We start from the raw sequence: 17,000 nt of genomic DNA, 5'->3' as shown, positions 1-17,000 counted from the left end.
GACACTCACGACACCCATATTAACACAGCATATACAGAATATGGGAAAGCCCTCAGACCAAGAATACAACTAACCTAGCATCTCATGGTGGACCCGCTAACGTCAAAGACTGTCTGGCTACATGATGTGATATCAACCCAATGCAGGAAAAACTGGAAAGTTGTGTAAAATGAAAAGAGACATAGAAAGAAATGATTTGCAGCTCTCAAAAACCCACATTTATTTCATAAAACAACAGCGGAAATGTTCAAACTGACATGTTTTATTATTTCATTGAAAATATGATGATTTTGAAGTCGGCTCAAAAAAAGTTTGGAATGAAGCATAAGGACGGAAAGTAAGTGGTGCTGAAATCAGCTGGAGGAACCTTTGTCTCGATCGTGGCTCAAGAGTTGGGAGTTCGTCTTGTAATCGGAAGGTTGCCGGTTCGAGCCCCGGCTCAGACAGTCTCGGTCGTTGTGTCCTTGGGCGAGACACTTCACCCGTTGCCTACTGGTGGTGGTCAGAGGGCCCGGTGGCGCCAGTGTCCGGCAGCCTCGCCTCTGTCAGTGCGCCCCAGGGTGGCTGTGGCTACAATGTAGCTGCCATCACCAGTGTGTGAATGTGTGTGTGAATGGGTGGGTGACTGGATGTGTAAAGCGCTTTGGGGTCCTTAGGGACTAGTAAGACGCTATACAGGCCATTTACCATTTTGTATGTAACTGTAACTGGTCACACGTCAGCAGCACGACTGGGTTTCATCGACTACATAATATGCTCAGTGCGGCGAATCTGAAAAAATCTTTGTGTGGAAGACACGAGGCCTAAACTCCATATTGGATGTGGATGATCTTTGGTCCTTCTGGCAGCACTGCATTAAAACATGATTCAATCATAGAATCATTGCATGGGCTCAGACTTCCAGACATCTGTGAACACAGGTCATCGTGCCATCCATGAGTGGAGGTCAAATGTCTGTCATACAAAGAAGAGCCTGATCCAGAAATCCTTTTATCAGGGCCAATGCTCGTTTAAGGTGGACCAGAGAAAAGCAGAAAACTGCTCTGAGGTCAGACAAATCAAAATTTAAAATTCTTTTCAGAAAAAAAAAAACACGAATGCCGTGTCCTCCGGACTAAAGAGGAGCGGGACCGTCGGGATTGTCATCAGCCTGAGGTCTGATAGTACGGGGGGTGCATCAGTAGATTTTAGAGCAACACATGCTCAGACAACATTTTATTCAGGGAAGCTCATGAATATTTCAGCAAGAGAAACTTCAAACTGCATCTACAAGCTGCTTTGAAACCCACTGCCACCCTAACTGCTGTTCAGCTGTTCTCCCCACCTCTGGCATGTATGCATGCAGAAGGAGTCACTCTCTCCCTACATCACACTTCTAAGACCAGCTCATAGCAGGGCAGAAGGCCACAGAGAAGATCAACACACGCAAACATAAAGCGCCTTGAGACGACTGTTGTAAATTGAACATCAATGCAAAGGAAAACAGTCTTATTTTGACTGTAGGGATCTCGACTCTGCCGTTTCTAACGTCACACTGAAGGTAAATGAAATCATCATAGTTGATATTACACACTGTTCTTTTCTTTTCCAGTACATGTGAAAAAACTGTCTTTTGGTAAAGATTAGCTGTGAAGTGAAGCTGCACATACAGCTCATTGAGTTGTACTCAACAGTGACAGTGTTGCAGGCCTCCTATAAGCAGCTCCTCCAGCTCTCCACCCAGACAACCCCACAGTGCTGCCCAGGGCACAGTATGCTATTCCTGGAGCGCTGCTTACTCGTCACCACTCTGCCCCCTTTATGGAGATACATAGCCAACCAACACACACACACACACACACACACACACACACACACACACACACACACACACACACACACACACACACACGGGTATGAGGAGCGCTGCTACAATTAGATCCCTGTGGTTAGCAAGGTCTGTCATTTAGACAAGTGTGTGTGTGTGTGTGTGTGTGTGTGTGTGTGTGTGTGGTTTGGGGCTGCTGAGGGACCAGAGGAGCGCTGTGAAAGCTCTCACAGCTGCACTCTTCTGCAACAATCTGCTGTTTCCATGCAGCCAAAGGTTGGACAGTCTCCTCTCATCAGGTCTGACTCAGCTTGGGTTCAGCTTATCTGATGCTCTGACATCTGGTCACTGCACCACATATTTTAAATGGAGGAAGAAGACGTAAGACCACACTGTCACACAACGCTGTTGCCGTACATTGAAACTGCGTCAGGATAGTTTTAAGGATGAATCATCAGGTATTTCTGCACAAAGAGTTCATTCGTCTAAAAATAAGCCTGGAATCAATATCAAAAGTCTTAAATGTGCTGTTACAATTATTTTTCTCTGACACTCAAAAACTGATTCAGGGTCCACTGGTGAGTCAACGGCGTCACACCAATTAGAATATTAGTTACAAAGATACCAGGCAGACTGTCACCGTGCTTCATGTTCATCTTTACAATGCTAGTAGAGAACAGTTGCATGTACAAAGCACTTATTTGACCACCATGTGTGTCGGCCTCTTTCCGGAGAGTCTCCAAACTCATTCTGGGATCAGCGGACACGAGCACGTCCCTGCTGGATGTTAGCTTAGCTTCACACCAGGAGCAGCAGGCTGAGGAGCTGTGTCAGGCTACTGGTCGCCCACTATGGCTCGTTCTGGCAGCACCGTTTGTGTCAGCCGGTGATCAGCTGATCACGGGGCCGGGTTTAAAAGAGAGACGCCACCCACCTGTTCGCCGCTCAGACATTGTTCTCTTCATGTCAGGAGCTCCGAAATTTTGCCGATGTCAGTCTCCGCCTGATTCAGCAACCGTGAGTGTTTTTCCCTTCGATCCTTTTTCTCATCCCGGCTCCACTCGCTCTCCGTCTGTAACGCCAGTTCTGAAGCCACGCTTCGTGCACTGATCGTTACTAGAATAACTGCGTGTCTGTTCCAACCCACTGCTAGCCTTCGCCATGTTTGGGTCTAGCCAGCCCGCCACACGGGCACGCCGAACTACTGTGTGTAATTCGCCCGATCGTGACAGTTTGTAAAAAGCAAAAGGAAACCACTGAGTAAATACATATATGAATAAAGATAATAATAAAGAAATGGTGACCAGAGGGTCCGTGTGAAGCCTGATTCAGAGTCCATTGGCGAGTCAACGGCGTCGTTGCCATTCTTGCTCATGCTGGTGCTTTTGTCTTCATTACTCTGTGGCTCTTTTCCTGTGTCGGCTGATAGAAACAATAAAAACCTGATATTTTTCCCCTCGAGTATTTCGGTGGCAAACATATTTGTCCCTCAAGTTTCTCACTCCAGAAATGTGCTGACATTTCTCGATCCTATGACTCTTTATCCTGAGACAGTGATCATTATTCTCTCACAGATCAGTCTGAACTGAGATGGAAACACCTGACGTGTGACATGATGTCAGGTAAGGCCGTGGGGTCTCAGAGGGGCTTGCAGGCGTAGCCTGGGCTTATCTCACTTGTTTTCAGTTCGTTTTGTACATTTTAGTCATCGTTGCTTCGGTTCTTGCTTCTGACCAGTTGTTAGCCAGTGAGTCAGCAGATTCACAGTGACATCACAAAATCTGGCTTTAAAAACGCCAAAATCAAAACACCAGTGTCCTGCTGTGCACCAGTACAGTAGGAGACTGGGACTGATTTAAAACAGCAAACGGCTGGTGCCTTTACTTTTTTAAATATCTGTCATCACATCATGAAGGAGGTATGACTGCACTGCACGGCTACATGTAAGTGTCGTGTAAAAAGATGAGAGAGCACGATGTCAGCGTCCAGCTTGGCTGTACTCTCTCCACCCTCCAGCATCGGCATGCTGTCAAGTGCACCTTCAGGTGGAGCCTTAAAAACAGCTCTGAGTCAAACAGCTGAAACAGCAACTCATTGTGATGGGCTGTAAGTGTGTGTGTGTCTGTGAGTGTGTCCAAAGTAAACAGTAATTACTGTGCTGCTGTAGCCACACTCCTCCTGTGTGTCACAATGAAACCATGCAATCATCTCCCATCCTCCCTTCTTCATGTCTCTCCCTCGTTTATTGTCCCCCTCCTCCCTCGCTCCCCCATCCTCTCCCACTTGTCTGTTACAATTTAGAGGGAGTGAGACAGTGTTGCTCGATATCCTGTAGAGACGACAGCGCCCTCACATGAGCAGGACGTCACTACAGTGTGAACGTTGCGCTGTTACACGATGCATGCACAGCTCAGCATGCAGGCAGGTGTCTAAGCACACTGGTGCTGAGAACGCTGCTCACCCTGAGTTGTCTCTAACGAGGAACTGTGCCCGTTCTTATTATAACTGTACTTACTCACAGAGAGTTGCTATTTCAAAGCTAATGCTAGCTAGAGTCCACTAGTCTGTATCGACCTTCTGGCTCTCAGCACAACGCAGACCAACAAAGTGTCTTCATGAAGACAGAAAGCAAAAAGCTGCATCGGATCATTCAGCATATTAGCGAGCTGAGGTCAGTGTTGGCTTTGCGTTCAGCGCTGAATCCTACTGCACGTCTTTGGCCGCAATAAAACTGACATTTTTTAATTTTTTGGACATTTAGACAAAAGATGCTGTGAGATGAGACGGACAGCACAACGACCTCTGAGAGCTTTTATCTTGTTTCCAGCAAACTCCAACGACGCCACGCCCTGTAACCAGCTGGCAAACACTACAAATCATTACAGACGGGAGGGGCCTAAACCTCTCTCCCACAGCGTTAAATAACAGACGAGAGCAGAAAGATGACTTCCTAACGCTAACATAGACAGCCCCTCCCAGACCTGAAACTGTAGAGCCAGTGTTCAGGCTTGTATGTCTGAGGATACAAAGGCCCATCTCCCTCTAGGACGCACCAGGGCGGCCTCAGACAGCGAATGTCAGGCTCCTTCTGGACGTCTGCTTGCCCTCCAGTTTTCTGTGATTGAATTGCACTATGCAGCAACAATGCAGAGTCTGAGTGCTCTTAACAAACTCATAAGCACACTAGGACTAAAGAGACGAAAGGAAAGGAGAAGGAGGGAAAAAGGTGAGGACACCAGAAGGATACAGGAGAGGCAGAGAGAAAGGGAACAAGTGGAGAACGACACAAAGTGAGAAGAGATAAGTGGAAATGAGGCAAGGAGGAAGGAGACAAGGAAATGAGTGAAGAGGAGGTGAGTAAACAGGGGAATGACAAAAGGAAACTGAAAGTGAAAAAAGGAGAAAAAGAAATGAAATGAAGAGAGCGATGAGAGGAGACGAGTTCAAAAGGAGGGAAGAGGAGACAGAGGGTTCCAGTCCTTCATGACTTCACCAACAGCTGCTGTCTTAGTGCCCTTGAGCAAAATGCTGCATCTGTACTGGCCAGTTCCAACTGTGGCAGCGCAACAACTGGTCTGCTGCCATAACAGAGCAACAACAGAAAAGCCTTTACAGACCCCTCCAGCTCCAGTGCATTCAATGTGGCTCGTTCCCACGGCTCTATATCAGGACATCAAACACACACACACACGCACACGCACACACACACACGCACACACACACACACACACACACACACACACACACACACACACGCACACGCACACGCACACTCACACACACACACACACACACACACACACACTCACACACACACACACACACACACACACACACACACACACACACACACACACACACACACACACACTCACAGAGGATGGTATTTTTAGGCCTGCTTGTTGGGTTTGTTGGGTTTCTGTGAAGCGAAGCTATAAATCAGGTCCAGAGAAACGCAGCAGTGAGTAAATCCGGGTGGGACTCGTTCCTCTGTGGTGCTTGCTGATGGTGCACTCACACTAAAAGGCTCCCTCAACAGCTTCAAACGCACAGCGCTGTCTAATTACCACACTTACAAGCACAGTTCACTTTTTCTTGAGATATTTCAGTCAGGGCCGGGTCGGTCCAGAGAAGATGCACATCTGAAACTGCGGTCCCCGGACCTCCAGCGGTCCGCGAGTCATAGCTTGTGCATCATCCAGGGTTGAGCCAATTAGGACACTGGACAAATATTTTAATCAAGCAATGCAAAAACCAAACCAGCTAAAATTAGAAACAGTTACCTCGAGTTTTGCTTCCATCAGAACGATGATTGAAGAGTTTTATCAGCGGGGCGGGTGGTCCTAGGAAAGTCTTTATCCCCAGTAAGGGGTCCCTGGGCTAGGGTAGCTTAAATAGTTCACCCTATACAAGAGCTTCCAGTTTGATGGGTTTGATCATGGACAAATGCAAACGGTATCACTAAAGTCTAGAGTCAAAGCTGATTCAAAGCAAACAGAGGTGATGCTTCCGTCTCAAATCCAGGATCTTTGAGCAGATTTGTTCGAGTCATGTTTTCGGGATGTCTCTTCCTCACTTCCTCTCTTAACTTTGCCTCTAACATTTCTGCCAAAGAGGATCGTGCTGACGATGAGATCAGTGTGAATGATTTTACACTGTGTGTGTGTGTGTGTCAGAGTCTAACGCTGGTTCTGTAGTGAGGCTCTCCCACAATGCTGCCTTCATATGACAGACGTGTATACTGGGAGTCTCCCAGTTTGTCTAACATGGAAACCAGCCATGTTTCAGCTGTGAGTTAGCATCATTTACTACAGTGAAGGTTAAATACGAGGCATCGGGCACAGCTGTGAGTCAGACTGATGCGAGCCAGGCTTCCTGTGATCCACACACGTTTACCCCAGAGTGTGGGGAAGGATGCTTTCTGTTTACTCTGGTTCTATGTGCATCGTTGTGATGGTGCCAGAGTCGTCTGCAGCTCTGCTAACAGCACAGGAAGCACACTCAGAGTCATTAGTTCACAACACTCAGCAGCGCGGTGAGGCGACATGATGATTATTAGCCTCGCTCTCCTTTCAAAAGCTCCCTCACAGCTCGGAGGTCATTTTAAAACTCGCTACCATGACAACATGTAAACAAATATCTAATCAACAAACGGCAGCAGCTCAGGCATCGTTGTTGGTGTCAGATGGTCTGAGATTTCAGGTCCCTCGTTAGCACCACAGGGCAGAGGAGACTTGGTAGACAGGTCTGAGCTAAAAGGAAGTAACTTTAACACTCAGTACGACCACAGCATGAAGAAGAGCCTCTCTGCATGCGCAACACGTCCACACCACACTCACAGCTAAAAATTCACAGACTCACCAAAACTGGACAACAGAAGATTGGAAATGTTTCCTGGTGTGATGCGTCTGAATTTCTGCTGTGACATTTGTCCAGTAAGACCAGCATGGACTCATCCCGTCCATGCTGCTGGTGGTGTGGGGATGTCGTCGATGGCCACGTCCACCCACAGACACACGTCGTTTTTCTATCGATCCAGCTAATATTATTAGATAAGACGTTTTCGTTGCTATGCAGACGACACCAGCTGCTATCTGGATGAGGCCGAGGGGTTTCAACCCCAGAAGGGAATCTGTGTCTCCAGCTGCAATCGAACAAGCGAGTACGTTCACCTCTACACCAGTGGCTCCCCAGTTTCCTACTTTAACCTCTGCTCACCTCTTGGACTCTCATCTCATCCGGACTCTGACCTGAATAAATACAAACTGAGTTACAAATGTTAGAAACAATAAAACAGCTGGTGTGAGCAGCTTTGATCAGGGTGTATTTGTAGGTTAAACCAAATGACTAGTATGTAGGGTTTTTTTTAACAATGAAATTAGTTTTTTATTTCAGTTTCAGCAGGAAAGGCCATCCGTCCATCAGGGGGACGTTCTGTCACCGATGTCATTCGCCTCATTCAGCCATCTTTAACTTTGTTACATCATCACCAGCTCAAACAGGATGCAGGAAATTACCCCGAAAGACCAAAAAGGCCATCCTGTACTTCCTGTGCTTTGTAAAAAGGTCACTAATAATATAACACACATTGTTTGATTCTCTTAGCAACGTACAAAAGCAACAGCAGATTACATCAGCAGATTTCACGTAAATACAGTTTCCAGAGTGTAATTTCTGCACAGCACAGGTTTAGCTCATATCACACAGGAAGAAGGATGGTGGGAGGCAGAGGAAGCAGAGGACGAGCGGGGGGGCCGCCTGCTGATCCAGCACAATGATATCACTTCCCCCGAGACCCGCAGCAGGCATTACATCATTTCCTTTCTGTTTCCCTGCTTCGTATCGACACCTGCTTCTGTTTCTCAAGGAAGGGAGATGAGATGAATCCGGAGAAAGAGTGGGAGGTGGAGAGAGCGAGTGCTGTGCTGCTGCAGCCTTTCTGCTGGCTTACACTGCGTATCACAGCCAGAGACACATGTTACGCAGTGGCCACTGTGTCTGCAGGTGTCGTGCTGGAGGACAAACCCTGTGTCACAGAAACAGAGACAAGCAAACGGACACGTGTGCGCATGTGTGTGGTGGAAATGATGGTGAGCGTCCGAACCTCAAGACCCAGCAGATCCCCAACAGGGCTCAGCTGCAGCCATGTAACATGATACTGCACACACACACGCACGCACGCGCATGCACACACACACACACACGCACATGCACACACGCGCATGCACACACACGCACGCGCATGCACACACACACACGCACACACACACACACGCACATGCACACACACGCAAACACACACACGCACACACACACACGCACGCACGCACGCACATGCACGCACATGCACACACGCACATGCACACACGCACATGCACACACGCACATGCACACACGCACATGCGCGCATGCACACACACACGCACGCAAACACACACACACACACACACGCACGCACGCACGCACGCACATGCACACACGCACATGCACACACGCACATGCACACACGCACATGCGCGCATGCACACACACACGCACGCAAACACACACACGCACACACACACACATGCACACGCAAACACACACACGCACACACACACACACACACGCACGCACACACACACACACACACACGCACGCAAACACACACACACGCACACACACACACATGCACATACGCACACACACACACACACGCACGCACGCACATGCACGCACACACGCACATGCACGCACGCGCATGCACACACACGCACGCACGCACGCGCGCACGCAAACACACGCACACACACACATGCACATGCACACACGCATATGCACACACGCACGCACGCACACACACACACACACACACACACGCACGCACATGCACGCACATGCACACACGCACATGCACACACGCACGCACGCACACACACACACACACACACACACACACACATGCACGCACACAAAGAACAAATGAGATCTATTTTTGCTCCCATAGAAACAAACAGGAGGCAGCAGGAAGTTGATTCTACTGTACGACTGAGTAAGTGCACACTCGCTGCCCTGAGTAATTCGCCTGCACACAAGCAGGCTGAAAGCTGAGGTGAGAATACAGGCACAGTGACACTACAACAACATGACCAACACAGACAACCCGACCCTGCAAAGACACAAAGCTGTGTTCCTGTAGTTTATCGTTTTTGGCTTAAAGAACTCACAACAGGACGAAAACATGAAAAACCTTTTACTCTTGCATGCTTTCACCCACCGTATGTGGAGTTTGTACGTCAGACACCACGTGGTGAGACAACCGTTATAGTTCCACTTGTTATATTCAGGATGTTGTAGGTCTTCACCTGTGCTCTGATGAACCTGCATGCAGCTGAATATTATCCAGTTAAATGTTGTGCTGGGTGCTGTTCCCACATCTCTGCTACCTTTGAGTTTTCTAAATATTTGTGGTTTGAAAAACAAAAAAAGAGGAGAATTTAAAAACCCGCCTTTAGTTACAGCATTCACAAGATTTCCTAACAACTTGACTTCTGCCCTTGACTTTGAAAGATTTGTATTAGTTATGGAGTGACTTTAAAAATCCTGCGTGCATATGAGCTGAGCCTGTAGAAGATGACATGCAGAGCTTTTCTAACGTTTGATCATGTGATCGGTCACAGCTGCCTGATGTTTGTAAACAGTCATCACACGGGCACCGGTGTGGTCTCATCTGTTCTCACAGAGCGCACAGATGCATATACTCCCAGTGCACTGGGATTCATACTTTACATACGCTAGTTCACATCTATATTAAAAAGAATTGAAATAAACACTATTGATCTAACTTCACTCATGTATTTTGACACAAACCACTCCCTCACAACCACACACTGTGTGTGGGTCATACCACACTTTGATATGTCACCAGTGTGGTACACATGTGTGTGCAGCAGTGGGTTCATTTAGACTTGTGTGAAACTACAGATATCAGAGCAGCAGCCTCATAATGAACACGCTGTGTGATCTCAGGGCTCCTAAACCGCACGCACACACACACACACCTCATGCTCTAGGAGGAGTTCACAGATTTATACCACCAGCTAGGGCTGTTCGATACAACGATATATATCAGATGACGATATAAAAACATCGTTTCATTTTACGCTATCGTTTGTTTCGTGGTGTCTCAAAATAAACTGTTTACAGCAATATGTTTTCATGTTCTGATGTCACTGTAGTTATTATTAATTTCTTAAAGTTCTCTCTTTCTCCTATATTTAATATAACCACACTACGGACGGACAAGCGCCTGTTTTTATGCAACAATGATGGTAAAACCATCGCATGTCCACTTCCAGAATAAAGCTCAAGATCCTGTTGAGACTTTTCAAAATAAACTGAATCACGTGAAAGAGCAGATTATTTACAGATGAGAAGTAAAAAAGAGCCGTCAGGTGCTAAAAAATAAAAATAAAGACTCCAACATTAGAACAGGCTTTTCCCCGCAGCACGCCGTGTAATAAATATAAAGAAACCGTTACAGCTTCTGTCTAAAAATGTATCGTTTCATGCATCAGTTAAAACACTCGACTCCAGCTACACGACGCCCAGCTGGAAACACTTCACGCAAGTCGAGCTGCCCGAGATTCACAGAACTTACAGAAAATGTTACATTTATATTGTTATCGGACGATAGATGTTTTATATCAGGACATGAGATTCTGGTCACAGCCCTGCCACCAGCACTCAGAACTGGCTGTGGGTGAAGGCTGGAGCCACTCACTACAGAGCTGTTCAGTTGTCCACAGAGCTCACAGTGGAGTCTACTCTCCTGGAGTACTCAAAGCAGGTGTGGGACTGCTGTTCCCTTTTTTATTTTGGAACTCACGACAGAACTTTGCACCATCAGTTGGACGCCACCCACTTACTCTTAACACAAATTTTAAGATCAACTATGAGACTGCAGTTCAAAGACTTTTGGACATGTGACAGAAACAGAGAGGAGTACTTTGGGCTGCTCCCTCACTCACGAGGGGCTGCACAGTTTTTTATCCTTCCTGATGAAACAGGGTCTGAACTGGAGCTGGTGTACATGTGTGGAGCAGCACTCTACAGAGGCAGCAGGCAGAGGGGAGTCTGTCTCTGCTGATGTGACGCTGATGGCTGCAGAGGACGGTTGGACCATGTGCCTGCAGCCTGTTGTAGCAGCTCTTCTATTTGTTTTTATTTTTTCTAGAAATCATTTTCTAAATCACTTTTCTTAACAGCTGTGTGAAGTGAACCATTCAAACCAGTCGGCACATGCATGTGTCCGTGATTCAAAGGGCTCACGTGCTTTCAGGCCAGTTACCTTTGGTCTGCTAACAGCTCAGTCCAGCTGGAGCGCAGCACAGTGATGATCCAGTCAGCCTGCAGACACAGACAGAAAAGGCATCAAGTACAAGAGCAGACTTCCCTCACATGGACAGAGACTCACATGTTGTTGAAAGCACGCTGGTCCTGTCACAGCTGGCTGTGGGTGTGTGGGACCTGCTTACAGCCTGAATGTGGTGCAGAGGAGAGCAGCGTCACTACAGAGAAGACCTTTGGCTTAGAGAGCCCGACCAGCTCCGCTACATGCGATAACACACACACACACACACACAGTGGCTGTCTACACACCTGATATGTTGTCAGCAGGTGGCGCTAGTGTGTGCATCTACCGTGCTGAGTGTAGCCTGTGTGTGACCTAAAAATAACTGACAGGCCCCAACATTTGAAGACCCTGCTGCAGGCTCCGTCCACGCTCCGGCCTCCATCTTCACCCTGTGAGCCTCTGTGTGTACCTGCTGAACCAGCCACAGCATCACTGGGCTCCTCCGACCCAGTCGTGCTGTGATCGGGCCTCACACACAAACACAACGTGTGAAACCACGTGTGTGTTCTCAGATTCACACTGCTCACCTGTCACATGGATGTGTGTGTGTGTGTGTGTGTGTGTGTGTGTGTGTGTGTGTGTGTGTGTGTGTGTGTGTGTGTGTGTGTGTGTGTGTGTCCACAAACTGAGTGGACAAATGTATAAAAACGTCAACACTTCACCGAACAAACCAACGCTGCGGTCGTACTTGTATAAGATCATTAGCAGCTCTCATGTGATCAGTAGCTGAAAGCTGAAGCAACAAGGAGGCTGTTGTTGGAGCGAACAAAGAGCAACACAGTGCTCACGGGCACATCAGCGGCATTCAACCCAGCAACTGTTCCCTGGGAAGCTTACATGTGGAGCGTGTCTTATTTTAGTGCTGTTGGCACAGTTACTAACAAAACAGCTCATGAACATGAATAAACAGGAAGTGTAAAACCAGCCGTCTATAGTTTAGTGTTTGTCACATGTGGAACGTTCCAGCTTGTTCATTAACCTCATTAATCTCAGGCTCACACAATCATGTCAGCTGTTACATTTGGTTATGCTGAGCTAAACCTGCTGCTCACCCCAGATGGGTTGCTGGTGACCAGGTAAATGTAAAGAGGTTAATCCCCTCCCACTGCCGTAGGGTAAGTTAACTCTGATGTCCACGTCCTCATCGATGATGACATGTAATGCTAACTGTACGCTATGAATGAGGAGGAGCCCTTTACTAACGCTCAACAATGTTTCCCCATCAGCAGTGTTACATGACTCCACCAGTCACATCGACCTAGAGACCAGTTAGCCAGCAAATAGTTACCACTGGTCACTAGTAAACATGTGTGTTGCCTGACCAGTTGTCAAGTATTGACTGTGGCAAGCTGCTCGCAGTTTCTACACTCAACAAAAATATAAACGCAACACCTTAGTTACTGCTCCCATTCCCCATGGGATGGACGTAGAGACCTAAAATTCATTCCAGATACACAATATAACCATCCCTCCCAAACAGTGGTCACAAATCAGTCCAAATGTGTGGTAGTGGGCACATCTGCTATATTGAGATAATCCATCCCACCTCACAGGTGTGCCACATCAGGATGCTGATCTGACATCATGAGTAGTGCACAGGTGTACCTCAGACTGCCCACAACAAAAGGCCACCCTGGAATGTGCAGTTTTTTGCGCTATTGGGGGTCTGGGGACCCAGTACCGGTCAGTATCTGGTGTGACCACCATTTGCCTCATGCAGTGCAACACATCGTCGCATGGAGTCTATCAGATTGTCAATTGTGGCCTGTGGAATGTTGGTCCACTCCACTTCAATGGCTGTGCGAGGTTGTTGGATATTCGTGGGAACTGGTACACGCTGTTGTATACGCCGGTCAAGCACATCCCGAACATGCTCAATGGGTGACATGTCCGGTGAGTATGCTGGCCATGCAAGAACTGGGACATTCTCAGCTGCCATCTGCCCTGAACAATGTGAACCATGATTCATCCGTGAAGCGCACACCTCTCCAACGTGCCAGACGCCATCGAATGTGAGCATTTGCCCACACAAGTCTGTTACGGCGACGAGCTGGAGTCAGGTCAAGACCCCGATGAGGACAACGGGCATGCAGTTGAGCGTCCCTGACAGTTTGTGCAGAAATTGTTTGGTTGTGCAAACCAATTGTTCCAGCAGCTGTCTGGGTGGCTGGTCTCAGACGATCTTGGAGGTGAACCTGCTGGATGTGGAGGTCCTGGGCTGGTGTGGTTACACGAGGTCTGCGGTTGTGAGGCCGGTTAGATGTGCTGCCATATTCTCTGAAACGCCTGTGGAGACGGCTTATGGTTGAGAAATGAACATTCAATGCACGGGCGACAGATCTGGTTGACATTCCTGCTGTCAGCATGCCAATTGCACGCTCCCTCATTGCTTGTGGCATCTGTGGCATTTTGCTGTGAGACAAAACTGCACATTCCAGGGTGGCCTTTTGTTGTGGGCAGTCTGAGGTACACCTGTGCACTACTCATGATGTCAGATCAGCATCCTGATGTGGCACACCTGTGAGGTGGGATGGATTATCTCAATATAGCAGATGTGCCCACTACCACACATTTGGACTGATTTGTGACCACTGTTTGGGAGGGATGGTTATATTGTGTATCTGGAATGAATTTTAGGTCTCTACGTCCATCCCATGGGGAATGGGAGCAGTAACAAAGGTGTTGCGTTTATATTTTTGTTGAGTGTAGGTGAAACTGACTGAAAAGAGGTCTGGTGGTGGCTGTAGCTCAGGTGGCAGAGCAGGTCAGCCACTAATCAGAAGGTCGGTGGTTCGATCCCAGGCTGCCTCCTGGCTGCATGCAAGGGCAAGATACTAACCCCGTGTTTACCTACTGGTGGTGGTCAGAGGGCCCGGTGGCGCCAGTGTCCGGCAGCCTCGCCTCTGTCAGTGCGCCCCAGGGCAGCTGTGGCTACAACGTAGCTGCCATCACCAGTGTGTGAATGTGTGTGTGAATGGGCGAATGACTGGATATGTAAAGTGCTTTGGGGTCCTTAGGGACTGAGTAAAGCGCTATACAAATGCAGGCCATTTATCAAAATACACCTCACAGCTGCTCCGGTCACCAGCAGATTCTGGTCGTCTACTTTACTTATCGAGCGCTCGCAGACGAGTCGGCAACTTCCATCTCATCTACAGGTCAGTAACCTCCCAGCAATGAAACAATCAGAGGGTTGTTTTTGGAGCACAACAGTCACAGCGAGTCGCTCGGAAGTCGAGACAACTTTTATCCTAGATTTAAACACTTCTCTCCGGATGAGAAGGATGTTTTGATGAAAAGCATGTCTATAATATCCTACAGCAAGCACCGAGTGTTGGGCAGTGCTCTCTGCCACCATCCTCAAAACACCAGCTGAGGTCATATCGTTTGGAAAAAGGTGTTCAAACTTCAGCGTGTAGTCAAGCTGTTCTGAACACAAAGACACTTTTAGTCTGTGTGCTGAGAAGAATGGGAGCATGTGAGAGACTGACAGAGGGGAGTAACTCGGTCAGTCTCACAACATGGGGATATAACAAAGGCTGAGGCCAAAGCATCCCCCTGTACTGTTAATCTGCCAGCATAAGAGTCACTCAACAGTGAGTGAACCAGCATTCAGTCATGCAGCCATCTAACAGGAAGTGTTACCCAGTTTTTTAAAGCTATATGACATTGTAGATAATCCACTGTGTAAACCCATGGGAGTGATGCACAGTACACTGGTGTGGGACTGTTTAAAGGGTTCAACAAATCAAACAGTTCAGTCTGGATGACCTTTGGCTTTCGTGTGCTCTTCCTTAAAGTGGTAACCTCAGCTGCACACCCATGTTTGTGCCGTATCACTTGGCATTCATATCTTTCAGGAATTAAAAACTGATGTGTCGTTTAAAACAGTTCCCCATCCTGCTGTGTTGCAATTGGAAAGCATTAGAAAGCATTAGCCAATAACAGTGTTTCCAAACAGCTCATTTAAAGTCTGGAACATGGACGTCTCTAAAGACTCCTTCTTTGTGATGCTCTGCCGTTGCTCCAGCTGACTTCAATAGTTTGTGGGTTTTTCCACTCATCATTCTGTTTACTCATTTATTTATTCTTTGGCTTGAATAGTTTTCATACATGTCATATTTCCATTGCATCGCCAAACATCAGTCCATTCCCACCAACAGCCGTGCATCGTCTCCACCATGTTTGGCAGATGAACAGATCCTGAGACCTTTTTTGGTGTTTTTCCAAATTCATCCACAGATTCTCTTCCACAGATGTAAAGTATATGTTGGCGTTCCTGCCCTCACTGTGATTGGTCTGTTACGTGCCGTTTCTCATGACGACCTCCCTGACGTACGTGGACCTCACGCTGACACTTAAAGACGGAACCACCTGAAAATCAGTCGTATAAATATCTTGTTCTACTCCCACCAGCACAAAGCAGAACATGTACCTGACAGTTTTCTGTTGGGGACTTCAAAACACTGACAGGTGCAGAGGCAAAGGTTAAACAACACTGTGTTACCAACCTATGGCCGTGAAGGGATCGCTAATATGCTTGTAATATTAAAGCTCTGCCTGTCCTGATTGGTTACTCCCGGCTGCCAAACGGGCCCCATTAAAAAGTCTTATGAAACATGGGCAGAGGCTTTATGCTCTCTGGAAACAATGGCGTTACTACTTCAGTCATAATAGGACTTTATTATAAACCTTATTACTTTAAGAGGACTTAATAGTTTGATGTTATGAATGCAGAGCAGAGAGGAACTGAAACACTCCTAATGCAGGACTTCTTCCTCCAGTCTTCCTCAAACATCCTCAGGACTGAGGCTCCGCCCACTGGATTCTGATGATGCAGCATGTTTGTACGTGACCCATTAGTGAGTCACATTCAAAACAACAACGCTGTTATTAGAGATGTGCTGCAGGTTCAGGAGTGTTGTAGTAGCTGGGGTGACCGTCTCATGGTTAGGATACATCAGTAAAGCTGATCGGACTTTGTTGAAGGATGTCAAACACACACTGAGCTACAAATACAAGCATAACACACAGAATCACAGCAGACAGACTTGAAATGCCAGAGGTCGGCTCAGACCCAGCAGCTGCCAGGCTGCTAATGCTCTCAGTCTGTTTGAACACTAAACTGATTACATTAATCTTGGAGCGTACGTTGACACTGTGCTGAATGTAGAAATCTCTCTGCTGTTCACGTTTAAATGTGTGTGAAGGAGAAAAACGTTTAAAGTCATTTATAAGGAAAGCTGCCACTGTCAGGGCGACAGCCACTAGCTGAAGGATTTCTTTGTACATGTGTAC

At 47.4% G+C, this 17,000-nt stretch overlaps 1 protein-coding gene across 1 annotated transcript in view; it reads right to left on the bottom strand.

Moving 5' to 3' along the window:
* The window catches only part of raph1a (Ras association (RalGDS/AF-6) and pleckstrin homology domains 1a), a 78,845-nt gene that overhangs the window by 29,920 nt on the left and 31,925 nt on the right, over positions 1 to 17,000 (bottom strand). The window contains exon 2 of the mRNA XM_026143828.1: positions 11,637 to 11,695. The gene's annotated coding sequence lies outside the window, so the exon portion shown is untranslated. The remainder of the gene's footprint in view (positions 1 to 11,636; positions 11,696 to 17,000) is intronic.

The sequence above is a fragment of the Astatotilapia calliptera genome, chromosome 16 (assembly GCF_900246225.1).
Source record: "Astatotilapia calliptera chromosome 16, fAstCal1.2, whole genome shotgun sequence".
Lineage (NCBI taxonomy): Eukaryota > Metazoa > Chordata > Actinopteri > Cichliformes > Cichlidae > Astatotilapia > Astatotilapia calliptera.
This window is presented reverse-complemented; position numbering and strand designations above follow the sequence as displayed.